Source organism: Neoarius graeffei, chromosome 12 (genome assembly GCF_027579695.1).
Source record: "Neoarius graeffei isolate fNeoGra1 chromosome 12, fNeoGra1.pri, whole genome shotgun sequence".
Taxonomy (NCBI): domain Eukaryota; kingdom Metazoa; phylum Chordata; class Actinopteri; order Siluriformes; family Ariidae; genus Neoarius; species Neoarius graeffei.
In genome coordinates, this window is record NC_083580.1 from 80228403 (window position 1) to 80251581 (window position 23179).

At 45.4% G+C, this 23179-nt stretch overlaps 1 protein-coding gene and 1 pseudogene across 1 annotated transcript in view; one reads left to right on the forward strand and one right to left on the reverse strand.

Annotated features, from left to right (window-relative positions):
* gpr34l (G protein-coupled receptor 34 like) overlaps positions 1-23179 on the forward strand; it is a 471084-nt gene that overhangs the window by 91634 nt on the left and 356271 nt on the right. The window lies entirely within an intron of this gene.
* On the reverse strand, positions 1419-4580 carry LOC132894824 (uncharacterized protein K02A2.6-like; annotated as a pseudogene).

Below are 23179 nucleotides of genomic sequence, written 5' to 3' on the forward strand. Positions count from 1 at the left end.
TTAAACCTCTGGTTTCCAGTCCTTTGAACTCGAGTCCAAATGATAGCTGACTGCTTTCTGGTGTTTCACAGCAAGTGTAAGGGCTACATTCCTGTGTTCTGAGCATCACAGAACCTTTTTGAAAAATTTGTGCTTGCCTTCAAAGCGCATAGTCCAGACATCACACAATGGACCAAATGCCTTAAGTTGAGGGTAATGTTCAATGTAGTGGTGTTTTGGTCATAATCTAAACTCTGGGAATGTAGACTGCAGTAGTTCTCTGTGTTCTGCTAACTTGCACTCCAGGAAGTAGAGTGTCTCTTCAGTAAACCTGGGGGCAACTACTAACTCCACAACGTCTTTGACAAGCATAAGAACTTCCCATGCCTTTTCCCCCGGAGGAACATACTGACCAACAAGAAATGGAAGGAGCCTAATTAGGCACCAGTTCTCATGTGCATTTCCCCCGATTGCACCTTTTGTGGAGAAGCCTTTTGTAATAGGCTGTGGCTGGTCAGTTTTGTCAGTAAAAGTGTATGTAAAGGACCTGATAGCCTAATTCAGTGTTTCTAGATTAAAATATCCCTTGGAAATCAGAGCTGAAAGGCACAAAGACAACTCTACGGGGACTATGCCCTCCAGAAGATCATGCATGAGGTCAGGAGGATAACCTTTAACAACATGAAAGTGCTCAAGTTTTGCAGTCAAAGAGTACTCTTTTTTTCACACCATATGTTCTACCCAGTTCTGGGTCTTCCATCACTTCCTGCATTTGTCTGTCATGCCTGTCTTTGTCTCTAACCTCAAAGGTACCAGAGCACACCTCTTGTTCTTGAGTGTCACTTCTACTTGCCATGCAGACTCTACAGAACTTATCAACAAAGAAGCTCTCTAGAATCCTGCCAGTGCATGAGCACCTAGGTTCTCAGCAGCTACATACAAAACAGTTCCTTTCACACTTGCACCTAAGGCCTCTATGTAAAATGTAATAACCGAGTGGTGTAACTTTTAGTAAACTCACACACAGACGAGGGGAAACCGTTTAGGCACTTTTACTGAACTTCACTTAACTTCAGCCAACACAGCACACATCCAGAACCACGGTGTCATACACTTAAAACCAGGAGGAAACAATACACACAAAAAGGTTCCTAGGGAAAACAGCCCTCTTAATATGCACGCACTTATTCACTATGCAACACTTCTCCCCCTTTAAGTGCAAACATATATTGGCACAAATTGAAAACAGTCTTGATACCTCAGTCTGTCTCTGGTTAGAAACTTATAAAGCATACACATGCTGTTACTTGACTACATTACCAACAATAACAAAAAGCCACAAACCATAGCAGCTCAAAAAGCCCTAACAACACAGCTTCTTGCTGGTCTCATTTGCCACTGAATGTAATTTTTTTTTTAACATTTGAAACACACTTGGTTTAACAGGTCAGTCTATCTGGAGGCCTGTGTTGCCTTGTTGATCTTCTTAGTTCTGGTGTGATGTCCCCAGCATCAGGAGCAGGTTTTGCTCCCCCAAGCAGGTTTGGAGTGGAGGCAGGTGGAGCGCCCTGTACTGACAGTTCCTCAGGTGACACTTGCTCTTGCTCTGGTGCTTGAGGCACCTCACTAAAACCTCCAGAGCTGCTCACACTGTCCTTGTGCGCAATACTCTGATGCTCCTCCCCTCCTGTATCATAGCGGTCACACAGGTGATCCTGGTGCCTTTGCACCTGCCTGCCATCTGACAAATCCACCAGAAAAGACACTGGACCTGTCTGGTGTTGAATAACTCCAGGCAGCCAGGGTGGACCAGTGGCAAAGTTTAACATACACACTATCCTCTGGCTGAAAGAGTCTCTCTTTAGCATGTTGGTCCCACCTCAGCTTTTGCTTGTCCTGCGACCTGACAACTCTTTCTCCGACGTCCGGGTGGAGGAGATCCAGGTGAGACTTTGGCCTCCTTCCCAATAGCATCTCCGCCGGGGCTACTCCAGTAGTTGTGTGGAGTGATCCGGTATTGGAACAGAAAGCGAGAAAGTTTGGCTTCCAGAGAGTGTCCTGACATTTTTCACAGTCCATCTTTCAGAGTTTCAACAGCTCATTCTGCTAGGCTGTTGGGCATGGGATGGTAGGGAGCAGTGCAGACATGACTGATTCCATTTTTCTCCATAAATTCTTTGAAAACCTCACTGGTGAAAGTGGGCCCATTGTCTGTCACCACTGTGTCTGGTAATCTGTGTGTAGCAAAGATGCTCCGGAGCTTCTCAGTGGTAAATGCAGCAGTCATATTTGACATATGTGCATCAAGCCATTTTGAATGTGTGTCCACCAGCACTAGAAATGTCTGGCCCATAAATGGACCTGCAAAATCCAGGTGGAGCCTGGACCATGCACGGCCTGGCCACTGCCATGGGTGAAGCAGCGCAGACACTGGCATTTTGTGGTTGCTTTGACATTGCGAACATGCCTTTTACCTTCTCTTTTAAAGCACTGTCCATCCCAGGCCACCACACAAATGACCTGGCGAGGCTCTTCATCCGGGATATCCCCGGATGGGTATCGTGCAGTGCATCCATCACCTGTGCCTGCCCTGGGGAGGGAACGATCACTCTGGAGCCCCAAAGGATGCAGCCGTCAAGAACACTCAGCTCCAGCTTGCGCTTGGCATAAGGCTGGAATTTCTCCTGTCCTACAACTACAGGCCAGCCCCGCATCACCCATCTCCTAACTTGTGATAATACTGGGTCTCTATCAGTCCATGTTTTGATCTGTTTTGCTGTCACTGGAGCGTTTGACAGCCTGTCTATCAGAAACTGTCTCTGGGGGAAAACCAGTGTGGCCGGGTGTGTCAGGGAGAGGCAGACAGCTGAAAGCGTCGGCATTTGCATCTTCACTACCTGCACTATACACTATGTGATACTGATATGCCGACAGGGTTAGCACCCAGTACTGGATTCTTGCGGACGCCATGGGAGGAATGCCTTTTTACTCACTAAACAGACCCATTAATGGCTTATGGTCTGTGAAAATGGTAAAAGGGCGACCATACAGGTAGTGGTGGAAATGTTTCACAGCAAAAACTACAGCTAGTCCTTCCTTTTCTAATTGTGAGTACCCTTTTTCTGCTGCAGTGAGAGTATGTGACACACAGCTGATGGGCTTTTCAGTTCCATCCTCCATCTGGTGTGAAAGGACCACCCCCATGCCATAAGGGGACGTGTCACAAGACAGGATGACATCCCTGTCCGGGTCAAAGTGCACCAGCAGTCGTTCTGAATGTAAAAGTCTTTTAACATGCTGAAATGCCTCCACCTGAGCCTGCTGCCATTTCCATAAACTGTCTTTGTGCAGCAGCTGGTATAGTGGGGTGAGCACAGTGGAGAGATCAGGTAAGAACTTCCTGTAATAGTTTACTAAGCCCAGGAATGACCTGAGCTCTGCTACCGTCTTTGGACTTGGGGCCTCCTTTATCGCCCTCACCTTCTCTTCCACTGGAGACAGACCTTGAGCTGAAATCCGGTGGCCCAGGTATGTGACATTTGGAGCTTGGAAAACGCACTTACTGCACTTCAGGTGCAGTCCAGCATCCGACATTCTCTTTAACACCTGGTCAAGATTTTGCAAATGCTCCTCTTCCGTTCTATCCAAGACTAAAATATCGTCCAGGTACACTGCAATGTGGGGGATGTTTTGAAGCAGATTGTCAATGTGCTGGAAGATAGCTGGGCTGGATGCGATGCCGAACACCAGGCGGTTGTACTTGAATAGCCCTTTATGCGTATTAATAGTCACATATTGTTTAGACTCCTCATCTAGCAGTAGCTGCTGGTACGCATGACTCATGTCCAGCTTTGTGAATGTTTTGCCACCTGATAACATACAGTAGCAAACAGATCCTCCACTCATGGCAGGGGGTAGGTGTCAAGTTGGGAGGTCTGATTAATTGTCAGCTTGTAATCTCCACATATTCACAATCCGCCGTCTTCCTTCACCACCGGCACTATTGGTGCTGCCCAGTTAGAAAATTCAACAGGCTCAATCACACCTGCCTGCTGCAGCCTCTCTAACTCAGCCTCCACCTTAGCCCTCATAGCATAGGGCATCGGGCGTGGTTTGAAAAAGCGTGGCTGAGCTTTGGGGTCCATGCACAATTTCACTGTGGTGCCCCGGAGGGTGCCAAGCTCATTCTTAAAAATATCTGCATATTTGGCTATTATAGCTTGTACTACTGTCATGTTCTTGATTTCGCCCCAGATTTCCCCCCAATGCAGGCGAATTTTCTGTAGGAGATCACGACCCAGCAAACTAGGCCCCTCCCCCTGGACCACCAACAGTGTCACCGACTCCTTCTGTCTTTCGTAATCTATGTCCACATCTATAGCCCCAATGAGGGGAATGCACTCATACGTTCTCAGCCTAATATTAGTCTTTTTGAGTGCAGTTGCCTCTGTTGCCCTCCACAATTTGTGGTATGTGCCGTTACTTATCACTGAAACTGAGGCCCCAGTGTCTACTTCCATTTTCAGCTCAGTGCCATTTACCTTCAGTGCTACATAGATGGGCTCAGCCCTGGACTGGCTGTTGACATGGAGGTTGAACATGACAAAAGAACACTCCTCCTCCTCAGGCTCGTCACCCTGCAGGTGATGTGTGCTCCTGTTGGGCTTTGATGTTCCTCACTCCTTCTTCTTTTGTTTGACTTTCGTTTCCCTGCACATTTTGGCAATATGTCCCTTTTTCTGACCGTTATGGCAAACAGAGTCTTTGAACCCACAGTCATTTGCAAAGTGTGCTCCCCCACAACGGTAACACTCCACTGACTTTTGGGGCTTGCCTTTCTTGTCCTTGGACATGTGATGAACAGCGTCTGGCTGCGCCGTCCCCTTTGCTTGTTGAATGTCTTTAGTGTTGATTGCTGCCATTTCCATTACTTGGGCAATCTCTAGTGCTTTTTTGAAAGTTAGCTTGGCTTCACTCAACAACCGACGCTGTATGCTATCATCATTAATTCCACAGACTAGCCTGTCGTGCAGCATATCCTCTAATACTGCACCAAACTCACAGTGCTCTGATAATTGTCTCAGCTCTGCCACAAATGCAGCCACTGTCATTCCCTGCTTGGGTGAATAAGTATGGAATTTGAAGCGTTGAACAATCACGGATGGCTTGGGGTTGTGGTGATTTTTCACTCAAGTTACCAGGTCCTGGAAACTCAATTCCCCTGGTTTCCGCGGTGTAGCCAGGTTGCATATCAGCTTGTACGTCTTGGCCCCGCACACACTGAGGAGGATTGACTGCTGTTTTGACTGATCTGTAATGTCGTTTGCCACGAAAAAGTGCTCCAGTCTCTCAACATATTCCACCCAGTCGCCATCCGTCTCCACGTATTCACTGAGTGAACCAACAGTAGTCATGTTAACTGACTAGCTTAACTAACTGCACAGTAACTTCTATTTCAAATACACACGGCAACTCCACTGCCATTGTCCTCGGTTTTAATCCTTGTCGCCAGTGTAGTAACCGAGTGGTGTAACTTTTAGTAAACTCACACACAGACGGGGGAAACCGTTTAGGCACTTTTACTGAACTTCACTTAACTTCAGCCAACACAACACACATCCAGAACCACGGTGTCACACACTTAAAACCAGGAGGAAACAATACACACAAAAAAGGTTCCTAGGGAAAACAGCCCTCTTAATATGCACACACTTATTCACTATGCAAGATAAACACAATCTTTTTCTAGTGACGTCAGATCATGTATAAGTGGGTCCAGCACTTTAGCATAACCACATTCTTTTGCAGTGGTTGTGTTGCATATAAGAGCAAGTTGGATAGAGTTGAGTGATGCTCTATATTTTGCTGGCATATTGGCAAGTACACAGCACACATCTTATGCTTCTTCGATGTTCCTAACGGATTGGCGACTTCAAAGTCATCGATGTACAGCCCAATGGCAATTGTGAACTCATCGCTAGTAAGAAGGCCATTTTCTCTGAAGTATATACCATCTACATGAGTTTTGTATTCATTTGGAACATGTATTTCTTCAGACATTGCTTTATCTAACACATCTGTCCTGCTCAGCAACTTCTGCAGCATTTGCTGCATTGGAACATAGACAACTGATTTCTTATCTTTGTCAACTACATACTCTACAGGCATTACCAGCGGAAATTCTTTAGACACATACGATGCTCTTTTTTGGCTGCTAAGGAATCATCTTTGCTGCAAAATGTTGCCATTACATTGGTCTCTGTAACAGCACTGCTCACATGTTTCACAATGGACTCCCCTATCTCAGTCATACTCCTTAAGAATCATCTTCACCTTATGATGCAGAAGTGGCACCGACAAATAATGTATCTCACAAAGCTGTTTGATAACTTCCTGTACAGAGCGCTCCGGTATATGGAGGATAGTCTGCATCTTTAAAAAAAAAAAGTGCAGCCAAGTTGTGCTCTAACTGCTTTTCTAAATCATGAAGCTCTATCTCACAAGCTTCTTCACTGACATCATCTATCTCCCCCATGTCTTCAATTGGCATTTGCTCATCTGCAACATCACTGTCTTTGTTTTCATCACTTATGTCAACATGAACTATTTCTTTCTTGAACATCTTCCAGTTGTCTTCTCTATGTGCTTTACTTTTATGTGCATTGAAAGTTGAATACACGCTGCTCTAAAATCTACAGCCTGCAGATGGACACTGAACCTTTTGGCTAACTTTCAAGTGTCTGCTTCGGAGGTGGGTGAAAAATTCAGTTTCAGAGCAGGGCTCAATGAATTCACACAACTGACAGCAGAATTTGACAGCTTCATTTTCTCCTGGTTGTTCCTCGTGAGTTTTAGAGTGAACATGAGATATGTGCTTTTTAAGGCTGTTTAAGGACTTGAATGTGCACAAACGGTCCTGGTGCAAACAAGGAAATAGTACTGTCCTTGTGTAACTTCCATGTTTTAACCGGTAGTGTTTAAATAGCTGTGCCCTCTTCCCACTAATAAAACCACAATATTTACACTTCCACTCCATCTTCAGCTAGCTAAAGATACATGAACTAAGGAAAATGGCAGTTAGCTAACAGTGTAAAGCTTCTGAAAAGAACTATTTGAAATTGGCTTTCCAAATGAACCCAACAGCCAACAAGCTAACATTAGCTAAATAACAAAAGGCATGACAACTAAGAATTGGACAAATAGCCAACTAACAAAAAGTAAAACAAAATAAATCAAGAAATTAAAGCTAATTAGCTAATAATGTGAGCTATCAGCTCAGTGTCACATTAAAAGCATGTCGAGAGAATGAAAAAATATAAAAACAAAAAAGAATAAAAAATATATATAAAAGCTCAATTTTTATGACCGGGTGGACTCCACGTACTTGGTGTCACACAATAGACTCCACTTTAGCAAAGCAGCTGGGATCAGCGCCAACTTACCGGGACATTCGCTGGTCCGTGGTCTGTGGTTGAGCTAACAATAGGTAGCTACTTCAGGTGTCCAGCTCAGCTCAACTTGCATTAGCTGTATGGGACGCGAGCAACATACAATTTCCGTTACTGGCGCTAGCTAACATTACCAGTGAACACATAACTAACGTTGGCTAAGAAGAAGAAACCTTTATTTGTCACATGCACACATCAAGCACAGTGAAATTCATCCTCTGCATTTAACCCATCTGAAGCAGTGAACACACGCACACACCCAGAGCAGTGGGCAGCCACACCAGAGCGCCCAGGGAGCAGTCAGGGGTCAGGTACCTTGCTCAAGGGCACCTCAGCCCAAGGCCACCCCATGTCAACCTAACAGCATGTCTTTGGATTGTGGGGGAAACTGAAGCACCCAGAGGAAACCCACGCAGACACAGGGAGAACATGCAAACTCCACACAGAAAGGCCCTCGCCGGCCGCTGGGCTCGAACCCAGAACCTTCTTGCTGTGAGGCGACCGTGCTAACCACTACACCACCGTGCTGCCCCAGAAAGAAAGTGTGGGGCAGAGTTAGCTGGTAAGCTATCTTGCTAGCTTGTTAATAACTAGCTAACCTCAGCTAGCAGTCAGGACTGCAATAGCATGCAACCAGTGCCAGGTTCCAACTTACCATTTTGTGGCTGAACTCAGGTCATTCACTGGAGGCTTCAAACATGGGTTGAACAACTTGCTTGCTAGAACTTCACTTGTCAAAAATTTCAATACAGCTGAACTCTTTCTTTGTTCTGTTCCGTCTCTTTTCTGTCTCACAAAGTTCAGAGCTCATCAATGCCAAACTGGTATAAACTAGATTTTTGGCAGGTGCATGGGTGTCGCCAGTACAGGGCATAACTTGATGATATTGAGTTGTTTGAGCTCAAACACATAATTACAATAAGATAGGCCATTAAAAAGTACAGTTTACTCAGAATTCATAATTAATGTAAAGAAATGGCACGTTTAAGTAATGCGAACTCAGTTTGTTTGAGTAGAAACTATTGATTGGACTTAAAAACACAATTACAATAAGAAACAACATGAAAAAGTTCAGCTTAATCAGAATTAACAAGTAATGTCAATAAATTAGACACATTTAAGTAATATGAACTCAATCTCTTTGAGTTGAATCAAAATCTGGGTTTACAGTGCAACAAATCTTATATATGCATTCTAATAATCTTCTAATAAGAAATATTAGATAAATTCACCCATATTAAATATATTTTCTCTGAACAAGAGATCATTTTCTGCAGTGCAGAATTCCTCCCCCCCCCCCAGACTGCAACTTGAGAGAGAAAGAAAGAAAGAAAGAAAGAAAGAAAGAAAGAAAGGTCAAGTGAATAAATGAAATAAATTCATTAAAATAATATCATTATGTTTTAATTCATTTATCGTCCTGGACTGTGCAGGAGGTTTTCATCCAAGTGACCTTTTTTCCAGGTCAAAGTTTACAAACTAAATTGTAGAGAATGATTCTAAAGCATCATATTCAGTCTAGATTGTGTGTTAAAAAATCTTTTTAAAATTCATCATGAAGGTAGTAAATGGATAATTTTAGAAAACAAGTGTTTTTTTGTTTGTTTGGTGTAAGATTGTGTGTGTTCTCGTGCATAGCTGTCCTGAGCTTTATGACCCTTTCACACCCTGGTAAACGTGCATAATCGCGAGAACATACTCTTTTATTTTCTCTGTACCTTCTAGTTTCGCTGAAACCACATTCCTGGTTCCTCCTGTTCTAGGGGGTGTATGGTCTGCTCTTTCATGTATAATAAAAACGACTCCTTATCTGGCGAGTTGACCTTGTGCCCCCGAGCCCCTTACTTATCTTGTCACGCAAGCTTCTGATGTATATAAACCCTGCTCTTTCTGTGTATCGTTGAGCAGTGCTTGAATAAACCAGATTGATTTAACTCGTGTGGTTTGTTTTAACCCTGCTCCAGAGCGCTCTTACGTCAACGCATCTGAACTGAGACAGACACAGGTTCTAACAATTTGGTGACCTCGACATGATGTAGTGCACGTTTTAAAGAACCTCAGTACCCAGCATTTATCTGCGCAGCGTCGCTCTGGATACGAGTCTATTCTTTTGGCCACCGAAAACCTTACTGTTAAGCCCTCCTCCTCTTTTGATTCTCTCGCGCACGCGCTTCAGTGTTGGTAAAGAAATTTGCGAAATTAGGCGCTCCTTTGGAGGAACCGCCCTACAGTGAACCCACGGATGTGCTCGCTGTAACTCGAACGGCTGTACTAACTGACCTTTTTCCACAGTGGATTCATGCCAGTCGAATAAAGAAGGCTCCAATGTAATAGAAATCTATATTGTTGATGCTTAACAGGTTTTTGTGTTTCAGAAAGTTGCTGTGACAATAGCTGACGGCCTTTTCAGGGATCCCCTTTCCAGCATCCGGAGTGATCTGGTTTCGGCTGATCTACAAAGAGGGGATGGTCGGTGCGTCCCGCAGACTTCTGAACTGAGGAATCTGGAAGACACGTGAGCCTGGGCTACCTTCAACTATCTACATCCTGTGGACACAGAAAGAACAAAGTCAGTGACCAGTATGACTTTCCTTCTGGTATTGGTCTTAGCGCTTGGAGCAGGGAATCCCGCTCAAGCCAGCCACGAGGACAACGTTTTTTGGCGATTTGCCAATTGGACTGCTAAACAACATACTAATCAGTCTTGTTATGTCTGTCAATACGTTAGAGTCTAAACTGTAGTTATACTCTGTAAACAAAGTATAAAAGAGGGGATTGTAAGATTGTGTGTGTTCTCGTGCATAGCTGTCCTGAGCTTTATGACCCTTTCACACCCTGGTAAACGTGCATAATCGCGAGAACATACTCTTTTATTTTCTCTGTACCTTCTAGTTTCGCTGAAACCACATTCCTGGTTCCTCCTGTTCTAGGGGGTGTATGGTCTGCTCTTTCATGTATAATAAAAACGACTCCTTATCTGGCGAGTTGACCTTGTGCCCCCGAGCCCCTTACTTATCTTGTCACGCAAGCTTCTGATGTATATAAACCCTGCTCTTTCTGTGTATCGTTGAGCAGTGCTTGAATAAACCAGATTGATTTAACTCGTGTGGTTTGTTTTAACCCTGCTCCAGAGCGCTCTTACGTCAACGCATCTGAACTGAGACAGACACAGGTTCTAACAATTTGGTGACCCCGACGTGATACTCTCAATCAGGTAAGACATGTTTGATTGACTACCTGGTTGGCAGTAGTTTCGTAGTGTCCTACGGAGGACAGTTTTCCCTGGTTCGAGTCCAGGAAGAGCGCGCTATACAAATTTGTACTATATTTGTTGTCTGTTCCTCTTCAGATCCGTTTGTTGTCATTGTACGATGGGAAGCTCGTTCCCTAAGCCTGCGCCAGGGGAAACCCCGGCCGAATGGATGACTAGGTGCGGTTTCGCTTATTATGTTTCTCCTTGGCTCAATAATTTGGCAGGTTGGACCGAGGCCAACCCTCAAATTCCTTCATATCCTCGCCGAGGTACTTTCGATCCTGGTTATCTTGCATCGGCCCATCGCATGATTTATGAGGGATTAGGGGACCCCGGATGGGATCGCCCGTATATGCGGGAAGGATATGCCAAATGGTATGATATGAAGAAGATTTGGGATAATTTTAAACAGGCTTATACTCCCCGTTCAGTCCTGAAATCCATCCCGAAGCCTCGGGCTGCACCCGTCACCAAGGAAACGGAGGAGGCGGCGCTAGGAAAATCCAAATCTCATTCTGCTCCTCCAGCCTCGTTAGACAGTAAACCTCCACCTTATAGTAAGGCTGGAAAAATTACTGGTAAATCGCCGTCAGCTGCAAAAACGATTCCTAAAATTTATCCGTCCCTGGCTGCTGTGTCTGCGTGCCCCCCCCCCCCCCCCACGGTTGACAGAGGGCAGCGTCCCGGAGGGATAAAGGGTGCGCCTGCATCAGCCAAGAACGGCAAAGACGAAGAAAGTAGTGACGATACCGATGATGACACTGATGATGACGATTGGGATAATCCCGATGGTGTGGGTCCAGACACCGGCTCGCGTCCTTATCCGCCACAAAACGCTGCTTGTGTATGGGTTGCAAAGCGCAGTGGTATTGATATAACTCCTCCGTCCCCGTCGGCTCTTAAGGACATCATCTCGCTTCTTCCGTCACCCGATAAGCCCTTGCTTTTTGTTGATCAGTTAATTAATGTTTCTCGTAATTGTCAGCTTACGGGAGCTGATTACCGGTTTATTCTGCAAAATAAATTAGGAGGCGCATATGATGAGACAGCCCTGTTAGAAAACGTTCAGGTCCTCCGCCCCGTCAACGATATTGCTGTTAATGTTAGGGAGGAATTGCCTCCGGTAGGGGAAAACGGTCGCCCTCGCCAGCGCACCGTGTCTACCTTCTTTTGGAAGGACACGCCGAACGCACTGCAGCAGCTTCGTGAGCAATTGACGCGATACCTGCTCGCCTTAAAACAAGCAAATAGAGACCTGTCACAGGTCACTAATTGCAAACAGGAGCGTTCTGAGCTGACGTCGGCTTTCTGGAAGCGCTTTGGGGAAGTTTGGCAACATTTGGGAGGTCTTGAACTTGATTTGGCAAACCCGAACCCAATGTTCTTGTCCACCTTTCTGTCTAATTGTCGCCCCGAAATACAGAGCGTTTTAAAACATCACTGGAGTGACCGGAATAATCTGGTCCTCCGTCAGGCCGGGGAGCGGGTGCGCACGCTGGAGAGCGATGGTCTTTTAGACTGTAAAACGAATAAAGCATGTTTATCCGTCGTGCCGGGCGGACGAGCGGAGGGACGACAGGAGAGGGGTCGCCGAACGGGACCGCGCGGCGGGGGAGGGAGGAGAAATGGAAAGTGCCACTATTGTGGAAAAGAGGGGCACTGGATAAGAGAATGTCATGCGAAACAGCGAGATGAGCAGGAACGCGAGAAACCCGTCATGCGCGCCGGTTCAAGCCCCACAGGGCAGAGAGATCCTGCCCGCCCATAGGGCTGCCCTCAGAGCGATGAAACCCCGACCGTTGCTATGTTAAATCTTTTATTCAGCTCCCCTCTTAACGAAGATCTTCCCACTATTGTTTTATGCCTGGCAGGGACTGAATATCCTTTTTTACTCGACACCGGGGCTACCATGTCCTCAGTGGGGAGGGAATATGCGGGTCCTTTATCTACACGGTCTGTAAGCTCTGTGGGAATAGAAGGGGTTCCTTTCCATTCCAGTTGCACGCCCCCCCTTTCTGTTACTTGTGCCCTTGATCCTTTACTGAAGTTTTCTCACTCCTTTGTTTGCATGCCTGATTGCCCTTTTAACCTGCTTGGACGGGACCTCATGAGCCTCCTAGGGCTCTCTATTTCTTTTAGTGGCTCACACATGGTTGTTGACATACCAGACGAAACCTCGTCGGCTGCTCTTGCCCTCACCTCTCTTTCTCTCCCCCATAACCTTCTCAATGCTGCTTGTGCCGTTACCCACCTCACACCCTCTCTTTCTGATCTCCCAGCTTCTCTTTGGGCGGAACATAAGGACGAGGTGGGCTTTGTTAACTGTACCCCTTACGAGGCGGTCATTAAACACTCTTCGCCAGTATATGTAAAACAGTACCCCCTTTCCCCAGCTAAACTGTCTGGCATTGATGATGTTCTGTGTTCTCTCCTAGAGCAAGGTGTGGTTGTTCCCTGTGTCAGCCCTTATAACACCCCAGTGAATCCGGTGCAGAAGCCCAACGGCACGTGGCGTTTCACCCAGGACTTGCGTAAGATTAATGAGTTAATTATCCCAGTCGCCCCATTAGTTCCAGACGTTCCCTCTCTTATGGCCTCGATTCCGTGTGAACATGCGTTTTTCTCTGTGATTGACCTCTGTTCTGCCTTTTTCAGCGTCCCTGTGGGCCACGACACGCAGCCCCTGTTCGCTTTTACGCACAGGGGAAAGCAGTACACATGGACCAGGTTACCCCAAGGATATGTCGATTCCCCCGCGGTTTTTACAGCCGTAGTGAGGGACGCCTTGGCCGGTTTGTGCCTCCCCTCGGGCTCCTCCGTGCTCCAATACGCGGATGATCTTCTGGTAACGGCGGAGGACGAGGACCTTTGCGCTAAAGCCACACTCGCTCTCCTCTCTCTTCTGGCGCAAGAAGGTTTCAAGGTCTCACGAACTAAGCTTCAGTTCTGCCTCCCCACTGTTCGATATCTGGGTCACGATCTCTCCCAGGGCTCCCGCAGGCTCAGCCCCGAGCGTGTGCAGGTCATCCTAGACACTCAGGTGCCTGCCACCAAACACGCCCTCATGGCTTTTCTGGGACTTATCAATTACTGCCGCCAGTGGATTCCTGACTGTTCCACCTATGACAAGTGTCTGCGCTCTGCAATTCTGCACTCGGACCCTTTGACTCAGCCCCTGGTGTGGTCTGATGAGATGCTGACGGCCTTCAGGGCCTTGAAACAGGCTTTATGCTCGGCCCCTGCTCTCGGACTTCCGAATTACCGTTTGCCGTTTCATTTATATGTGTGCAACCAGCAGGGAACTGCGTCTGGGGTTTTGGCGCAGGAGCACGGGGGGGGTATGCGGCCTTGTGCGTTCCTCTCTAAAACTCTTGATTCTGTGGCACAGGGCCTCCCTGCTTGCCTCAGGGCGGTGGCTGCATGTGCTGTCATGGTCACGGACGCTGAACGGCTGGTTTTGTCTCACCCGCTCGTTCTCCACACCTCACATGATGTAGTGCACGTTTTAAAGAACCTCAGTACCCAGCATTTATCTGCGCAGCGTCGCTCTGGATACGAGTCTATTCTTTTGGCCACCGAAAACCTTACTGTTAAGCCCTCCTCCTCTTTTGATTCTCTCGCGCACGCGCTTCAGCGCCTCCTCAATTCACAGGATGATTTTCTTCCTTCTGAAACACACGACTGCATTTCTAGCATTCTTTTCGAGACAAGTATCCGCCCCGACTTACGCTCCACCCCCTTACTTTCAGGTGATTCGCTGTTCGTGGATGGCTCGTGTTCACGCCCCTCTGACGGCGTCTTTGTGTGTGGTTATTCTGTGTGCCGCCTTCCTGATGAAACTGTTGAAGCTTTTTCTCTTCCTTTCTCCTCGGCTCAGGCTGCCGAACTATACGCTCTAACCCGTGCATGTGTTATTGCTCAGGACACAGACGTCACTATCTACACTGACTCACGTTACGCTTTCGGCGTTGCTCACGACTTTGGTCGGATTTGGGCTTCGCGTGGGTTCACCACTGCAGACGGTAAGCCCATTTCTCATTCTTCGCTTGTTACTGATTTAATCACCGCCTGTCTTCTCCCGCGCTCTTTAGCCATTGTTAAGACTCGTGCTCATTGTATTGGGGACTCTTTTGAGATCAGGGGAAACTCTCTCGCCGATCGCATTGCCAAAGCCGCGGCTGCCTCCGGTGTTTTTCCGCCTTCGCTTACTCTCTCCCTGGTCTCATCCAGCCGTATGATTAGTGCCGTTCTTCCGGACATTGACTTGATCTCCCTCCAGGCCTCCGCTTCGGCCTCAGACAAACAATTCTGGGACTTATGCGGCGCGCAGCCGTCTGGTGACGTTCGGATCGATGCTCAGGGCCGCCTTTGTTTGCCTAGACATTGCACTCCATTTCTCGTCCGCGAGTTTCATGGTCCCACTCACCGCGGACGAAGGGGGGTAGTGGAGGATTTATCCAAAATATTTTGCATCGACAAAATACACACCGATGTACATCACATTCTAGACAGATGTTTAACGTGCGCCCAGAATAATCCATCTAAACCAGGCGCGGTACATCAGCACCTTCCCATACCTGACACGCCGTTCCAGGAATGGCAGATTGACTTTACTCACATGCCAAAACAGGGCCCCTTTAAGTATCTCTTGGTCATGGTCGACAAATTTTCACGATGGGTGGAGGCTTTCCCTTGCGGGAAAGAAGACGCTCGCACGGCGGTAAACAAATTGACGCAAGAAATCATTCCGCGTTATGGCCTCCCGGTAGGGATAGACTCTGACAAAGGGACGCCGTTCACCTCTAAGGTGACCCAAGAACTATGTAAGGACCTAAAAATCCTTTGGCGTTTCCACATCCCGCACCATCCGCAGTCCTCCGGCATTGTGGAGCGCGCAAACAGAACAATCAAGGGTAAGCTGCGTAAAGCCATGCAAGAAGCTGGTACTAAAAATTGGGTACAAGTTTTGCCTTTAGTCCTCGCTGACATGCGAATGACCGCTCAAGTGGCCCTCGACAACCTGTCTCCGTACGAGCTCGTGATGGGCCAGCCTTTTCCTACACCCTGGCGCAGAGGTATGCAGGCTATAGGAACGAGTGATCTTGATGTACATCTCAGTGAGTACGCCGTGGGTCTCATGCGGGTGTTGGATGAGTACTGGACGAGACTAAATTCCAAAAAGCCTCCCATTCCTGAGGCACCCACTCACCCCTTTGAGGTAGGGGATAAAGTGTTGGTAAAGAAATTTGCGAAATTAGGCGCTCCTTTGGAGGAACCGCCCTACAGTGAACCCACGGATGTGCTCGCTGTAACTCGAACGGCTGTACTAACTGACCTTTTTCCACAGTGGATTCATGCCAGTCGAATAAAGAAGGCTCCAATGTAATAGAAATCTATATTGTTGATGCTTAACAGGTTTTTGTGTTTCAGAAAGTTGCTGTGACAATAGCTGACGGCCTTTTCAGGGATCCCCTTTCCAGCATCCGGAGTGATCCGGTTTCGGCTGATCTACAAAGAGGGGATGGTCGGTGCGTCCCGCAGACTTCTGAACTGAGGAATCTGGAAGACACGTGAGCCTGGGCTACCTTCAACTATCTACATCCTGTGGACACAGAAAGAACAAAGTCAGTGACCAGTATGACTTTCCTTCTGGTATTGGTCTTAGCGCTTGGAGCAGGGAATCCCGCTCAAGCCAGCCACGAGGACAACGTTTTTTGGCGATTTGCCAATTGGACTGCTAAACAACATACTAATCAGTCTTGTTATGTCTGTCAATACGTTAGAGTCTAAACTGTAGTTATACTCTGTAAACAAAGTATAAAAGAGGGGATTGTAAGATTGTGTGTGTTCTCGTGCATAGCTGTCCTGAGCTTTATGACCCTTTCACACCCTGGTAAACGTGCATAATCGCGAGAACATACTCTTTTATTTTCTCTGTACCTTCTAGTTTCGCTGAAACCACATTCCTGGTTCCTCCTGTTCTAGGGGGTGTATGGTCTGCTCTTTCATGTATAATAAAAACGACTCCTTATCTGGCGAGTTGACCTTGTGCCCCCGAGCCCCTTACTTATCTTGTCACGCAAGCTTCTGATGTATATAAACCCTGCTCTTTCTGTGTATCGTTGAGCAGTGCTTGAATAAACCAGATTGATTTAACTCGTGTGGTTTGTTTTAACCCTGCTCCAGAGCGCTCTTACGTCAACGCATCTGAACTGAGACAGACACAGGTTCTAACATTTGGTTTTTGTTTTTAATAAATATCAAACTGAATTCTCTCACTTTGTGAAACTGTCTCAGTATCTCAGGTGAAATCACACCCGAGTGGATTTTTTTTTTTTTGTAAACATGCATACCTAGAAGTTCTTTGAGAAGTTTGTGTGCTACTCTGGAATGCTGGATGTTTGGTTGGTTTTTTTATTAGTCTGGCAGAAGTGAATGTAATCTTCAGAGCTGTGCTCTGTCCTCCTGTGTGCTGCGTCAGACTTCTTTAAACAATCTCCTGCGGGTGTCTTAACAGCGTCTGGTACGCAAAACACCAAACGCCAAAATCAAGGAATCTGACGTTATACAGCATGGTGTGAACACAACCTTGTGCTGAACTCCTCAGTACAGTGTGAGTCACAACTCAAACCAAACACAGGATGATTTTATACAGTTTGTAAATTCCAGCCGGACTGATATCTTATCAGGATGGAAGCAGAAAAGTTTTAAGGTTTATCTGGGTCTCAAACTAAAGCTCCAGTCGAAAATGAATCCATATTTCACCTCAAAGCAAATTTTACAGAAAATGATAAGACGTCTTATGAGGTTACAGTATCCAGAAAGCAAACAGATCAAAGTAATTCAGCAAATCAGATCCAATAGGAAACTCCTGAGACTGGAGCCAACAAAGTCCTGAGTCTTACAGCTGACAGTGTGTGTGTGTGTGTGTGTGTGTGTGTGTGTGTGTGTGTGTGTGTGTGTGTGCGCGTCACTTACATACAACCCCGATTCCAAAAAACTTGGGACAAAGTACAAATTGTAAATAAAAACAGAATGCAATGATGTGGAAGTTTCAAAATTCCATATTTTATTCAGAATAGAACATAGATGACATATCAAATGTTTAAACTGAGAAAATGTATCATTTAAAGAGAAAAATTAGGTGATTTTAAATTTCATGACAACAACACATCTCAAAAAAGTTGGGACAAGGCCATGTTTCCCACTGTGAGACATCCCCTTTTCTCTTTACAACAGTCTGTAAACGTCTGGGGACTGAGGAGACAAGTTGCTCAAGTTTAGGGATAGGAATGTTAACCCATTCTTGTCTAATGTAGGATTCTAGTTGCTCAACTCTCTTAGGTCTTTTTTGTCGGATCTTCCGTTTTATGATGCTCCAAATGTTTTCTATGGGTGAAAGATCTGGACTGCAGGCTGGCCAGTTCAGTACCCGGACCCTTCTTCTACGCAGCCATGATGCTGTAATTGATGCATTATGTGGTTTGGCATTGTCATGTTGGAAAAAGCAAGGTCTTCCCTGAAAGAGACGTCGTCTGGATGGGAGCATATGTTGCTCTAGAACCTGGATATACCTTTCAGCATTGATGGTGTCTTTCCAGATGTGTAAGCTGCACATGCCACATGCACTAATGCAACCCCATACCATCAGAGATGCAGGCTTCTGAACTGAGCGCTGATAACGACTTGGATCGTCCTTCTCCTCTTTAGTCCGAATGACACCTGCGTCCCTGATTTCCATAAAGAACTTCAAATTTTGATTCGTCTGACCACAGAACAGTTTTCCACGTTGCCACAGTCCATTTTAAATGAGCCTTGGCCCAGAGAAAACGTCTGCACTTCTGGATCACGTTTAGATACAGCTTCTTCTTTGAACTGTAGAGTTTTAGCTGGCAACAGTGGATGTCACGGTGAATTGTCATCTCATCTCATTATCTCTAGCCGCTTTATCCTGTTCTACAGGGTCGCAGGCAAGCTGGAGCCTATCCCAGCTGACTACGGGCGAAAGGTGGGGTACACCCTGGACAAGTCGCCAGGTCATCACAGGGCTGACACACAGACACAGACAACCATTCACACTCACACCTACGGTCAATTTAGAGTCACCAATTAACCTAACCTGCATGTCTTTGGACTGTGGGGGAAAACGGAGCACCCGGAGGAAACCCACGCGGACACGGGGAGAACATGCAAACTCCACACAGAAAGGCCCTCGCCGGCCACGGGGCTCGAACCCAGACCTTCTTGCTGTGAGGCAACAGCACTAACCACTACACCACCGTGCCGCCACGGTGAATTGTGTTCACAGATAATGTTCTCTGGAAATATTCCTGAGCCCATTTTGTGATTTCCAATACAGAAGCATGCCTGTATGTGATGCAGTGCCGTCTAAGGGCCCGAAGATCACGGGCACCCAGTATGGTTTTCCGGCTTTGACCCTTACGCACAGAGATTCTTCCAGATTCTCTGAATCTTTTGATGATATTATGCACTGTAGATGATGATGTGTTCAAACTCTTTGCAATTTTACACTGTTGAACTCCTTTCTGATATTGCTCCACTATTTGTCGGCGCAGAATTAGGGGGATTGGTGATCCTCTTCCCATCTTTACTTCTGAGAGCCGCTGCCACTCCAAGATGCTCTTTTTATACCCAGTCATGTTAATGACCTATTGCCAATTGACCTAATGAGTTGCAATTTGGTCCTCCAGCTGTTCCTTTTTTGTACCTTTAACTTTTCCAGCCTCTTATTGCCCCTGTCCCAACTTTTTTGAGATGTGTTGCTGTCATGAAATTTCAAATGAGCCAATATTTGGCATGAAATTTCAAAATGTCTGACTTTCGACATTTGATATGTTGTCTATGTTCTATTGTGAATACAGTATCAGTTTTTGAGATTTGTAAATTATTGCATTCCGTTTTTATTTACAATTTGGACTTTGTCCCAACTTTTTTGGAATCGGGGTTGTACTTATGTACTTCTCTAAATGGAACATGACCCAGGTACCTGCTGTCTGGTCTATTCTTCATTTTTGTGATGTTGGTTGCTGTTCCTCTTGAACCAAAACTATTATTCAAATATTCGCTCATGCTTGACCTCTTGACCTTTTGTTTAACTCATGTCTCCTCTGTCATGAAGCTGATGTTCAGGGCCAGCATTTCTCTTTCCTATGTCTAAGACTCGTCACTCTGTCCTTCCCCCAAACATTGTCCTTTTCCACAAATATCTGTTCTTTTTGAATCAGGATGGAAGAACATGACTCGGCACAGTGTTTACGTTTCTGTTTACATCAAGAATTCTTACAACTAATTTCAACAACATTTCTATAAACACAGGATCCTGATTTATCTGCATTCATTTTTACAAAAGTTATTAAACACTGCATGATATGAACCATAAGTCACTAAAAGTATTGAGTACTTTTTTACCACAATTTGATATGAAGCATAAAAAGTTACAGCGATGATAAATAATTTTAGGTTTAATTTTATTCATACCTTCATTCGACTACATTATCATTCCAATAGCAGCTCATTCGCTCCACAAAATCGGATCTGCTTTAATATCAACAGATCTTCGATTAAGGTATGTGAATCTTTTCATCATGACACACCTTCAGCCTGTTCAGTGTGCTGAGTGCAGGATGTTTAGTCATTCTTCCTCCGTTGCTAGCGATAGCTTTATTAGCTTTATTTGTGATAAGTGCAGATTAGTTAGCTCTCTGATGGAGAAGATTACAGTGCTAGAAGCGCGTGTCCAGGCTTTAGAGAAGGTTAGTGAGCGTGAGAACAGTGTAGTTTCTGTAGGGGAAAGTCTGGATGCCCTAGGTGGAGTTAGTAATCCCCCAGCTCCGGCATTAGAGCCCTTACAGCGGGGCGAATGGGTGATGACTCGGCAGCATAAGCGTAGAGCCAAAGCTACCGCTGAGGCTCGCCCACCGGAGCACCACTCCTCTCTGCGTCACGTGTCGAACAGGTTTGCTCTCCTTAGTGATGCACCCGCTGAGAAACCTGAAAGAGCTCTGGTTATAGGGGACTCTATCATACGGCACGTGAAATTAGCTCAGCCTTTAGGGGCACCAGCAGCTTTAGTCAGGCGTATACCGGGAGCCAGGGTGCCAGACATAGCAGTTAATCTTAGGGTCCTAGGCAAGCACAGGTTCTCAAAGATAGTTATCCATGCAGGAGCTAATGATATACACCTTCATCAGTCTGAGGTTACTAAGAGTAACTTTGTAGAGGTGTTTAAATTAGCGAAGGCGATGTCCGATGCTATAGTATGCTCTGGCCCCATCCCAATGTGGCGTGGCGATGTAGCTTACAGCAGGTTATGGTCGCTGAACTGCTGGTTGTCCAGGTGGTGCTCTGAAAACAGTGTGGGCTTTATAGATAATTGGGCTAATTTTGAGGGCACTGCTGGCCTTTTAGGGCGGGACGGTATCCATCCCACTCAGGAAGGTGCTGCTCTCATTTCCTGCAGCATAGGTCATAGTCGCAGAACAGGCCTAGTTAATTTCTGACAATCCAGAGCCAAGGCCAGGGAGCAGATGAACAGGCTAAACTGACTGTCTGCTAGCTGCACAGAGTCGTCACTCAGGGTCCACTACATCGAGACTGTGTCTGTTCCCCGAGCTCAACAAAAAGGTAGAAATACTCAGAGAGTTTGCTCCAGTAACCTAATCAATATAAAATTAGATCATACTGACTGTACACCTGCTGCCAGCACCTTTGATCTAAAGGTGGGGCTATTAAATATTAGATCTCTTACATCTAAAGCGCTAATGGTTAATGAACTCATTACTGATCAGGAGTTTAATGTACTTTGTTTAACTGAAACATGGATTAAGCCAAATGAATATATAACATTAAATGAAGCAAGTCCTCCTGGATACAGTTATATATACCAGCCTCGTCAAACTGGCAGAGGAGGTGGCGTCGCGGTTATTTATAATGATTATCTAGGTGTAACACAAAAACCTGGTTATAAATTTAATACATTTGAAGTTCTTCATACTCATATAATGTATGTAGCCTCGAAAAATAGGTCTACCCAGTTAATTCCATTACTTATTATTTACAGGCCCCCGGGGCCATATTCTGAGTTTCTTCCTGAATTTGCAGATTTTATCTCAGACCTGGTTATTTCCTTAGACAAAGCTTTAGTTGTCGGAGATTTTAATATTCACTTTGATAACCCAGAAGACCCTTTAAAAACAGCATTTGTATCCATTTTAGATTCAGTAGGGATTAATCAGAATGTCATAGGACCGACCCATAATGGTGGTCACACCCTCGATCTAATACTAACATTCGGGTTAAACGTAGAAAATATAGTCACACTTCCACAGTCTGAAGTTATCTCAGATCATTATCTCATCTCATTCAAACTATGTCTGAGTAATAATATATGCACCTCACCACGCTACTGTATTAAACGTACATTCACGTCAACTACTGCACAGAGCTTTATAAATGATCTCCCAGAGTTATCAACTTTGATTGGGTCACTGTCAGCCCCTGCAGAACTTGATCAGGCAACTGAATGCTTAGAGTCAACATTCCACCATACTTTAGATAATGTAACTCCTCTTAAAAGGAAAATGGTCAGAGACAAAAAATTAGCACCCTGGTATAATGATGACACTCACACTTTAAAACAGACCACTCGAAAATTGGAATGTAAATGGCGTCAAACAAAATTGGTAGTGTTCAAATTAGCGTGGAAGGAGAGCTTCCTGAAGTATAGAAAAGCTCTTAGTGCTGCGAGATCAACATATCTCTCCTCCCTAATAGAAGATAACAAAAATAATCCTAGATTCCTATTTAATACTGTAGCAAAATTAACCAGGAATAAGTCCACTATCAACACATGCACACCTGCAGTATACAATAGTAACGATTTCATGAATTTTTTTAATGACAAAATTGAGAATATCCGACAAAAAATTCAAACTACTAATTTGTTAGACAATGAAAGTGACCTTGTAGTTAACTATATAACTCTATCAGATCATCAGTTAGAATGTTTTACTCCCCTTAAAGAAACCGAATTACTTTCATTAATCTCGGCATCAAAAGTCTCAACTTGTGTACTAGATCCCTTACCTACACGTCTATTCAAACAGATAATACCTGAAGTAATTGAACCGCTTCTAAAAATAATAAATTCTTCTCTTACGATTGGCTATGTACCCAAATCCTTTAAACTAGCAGTTATCAAACCCCTGATTAAAAAACCTGACCTTGATCCCTGTCAGCTGTCCAATTATCTGCCAATATCAAACCTCCCCTTTATCTCCAAGATCCTTGAAAAAGCTGTGGCACAGCAGTTATGCTCATATTTACATAGGAATAACATCCATGAAATGTATCAGTCAGGATTTAGACCTCATCATAGCACAGAGACAGCTCTGGTTAAAGTAGTAAACAACCTACTGTTGGCGTCTGATCAGGGCTGTGTCTCACTGCTTGTGTTGCTTGACCTTAGTGCAGCATTTGG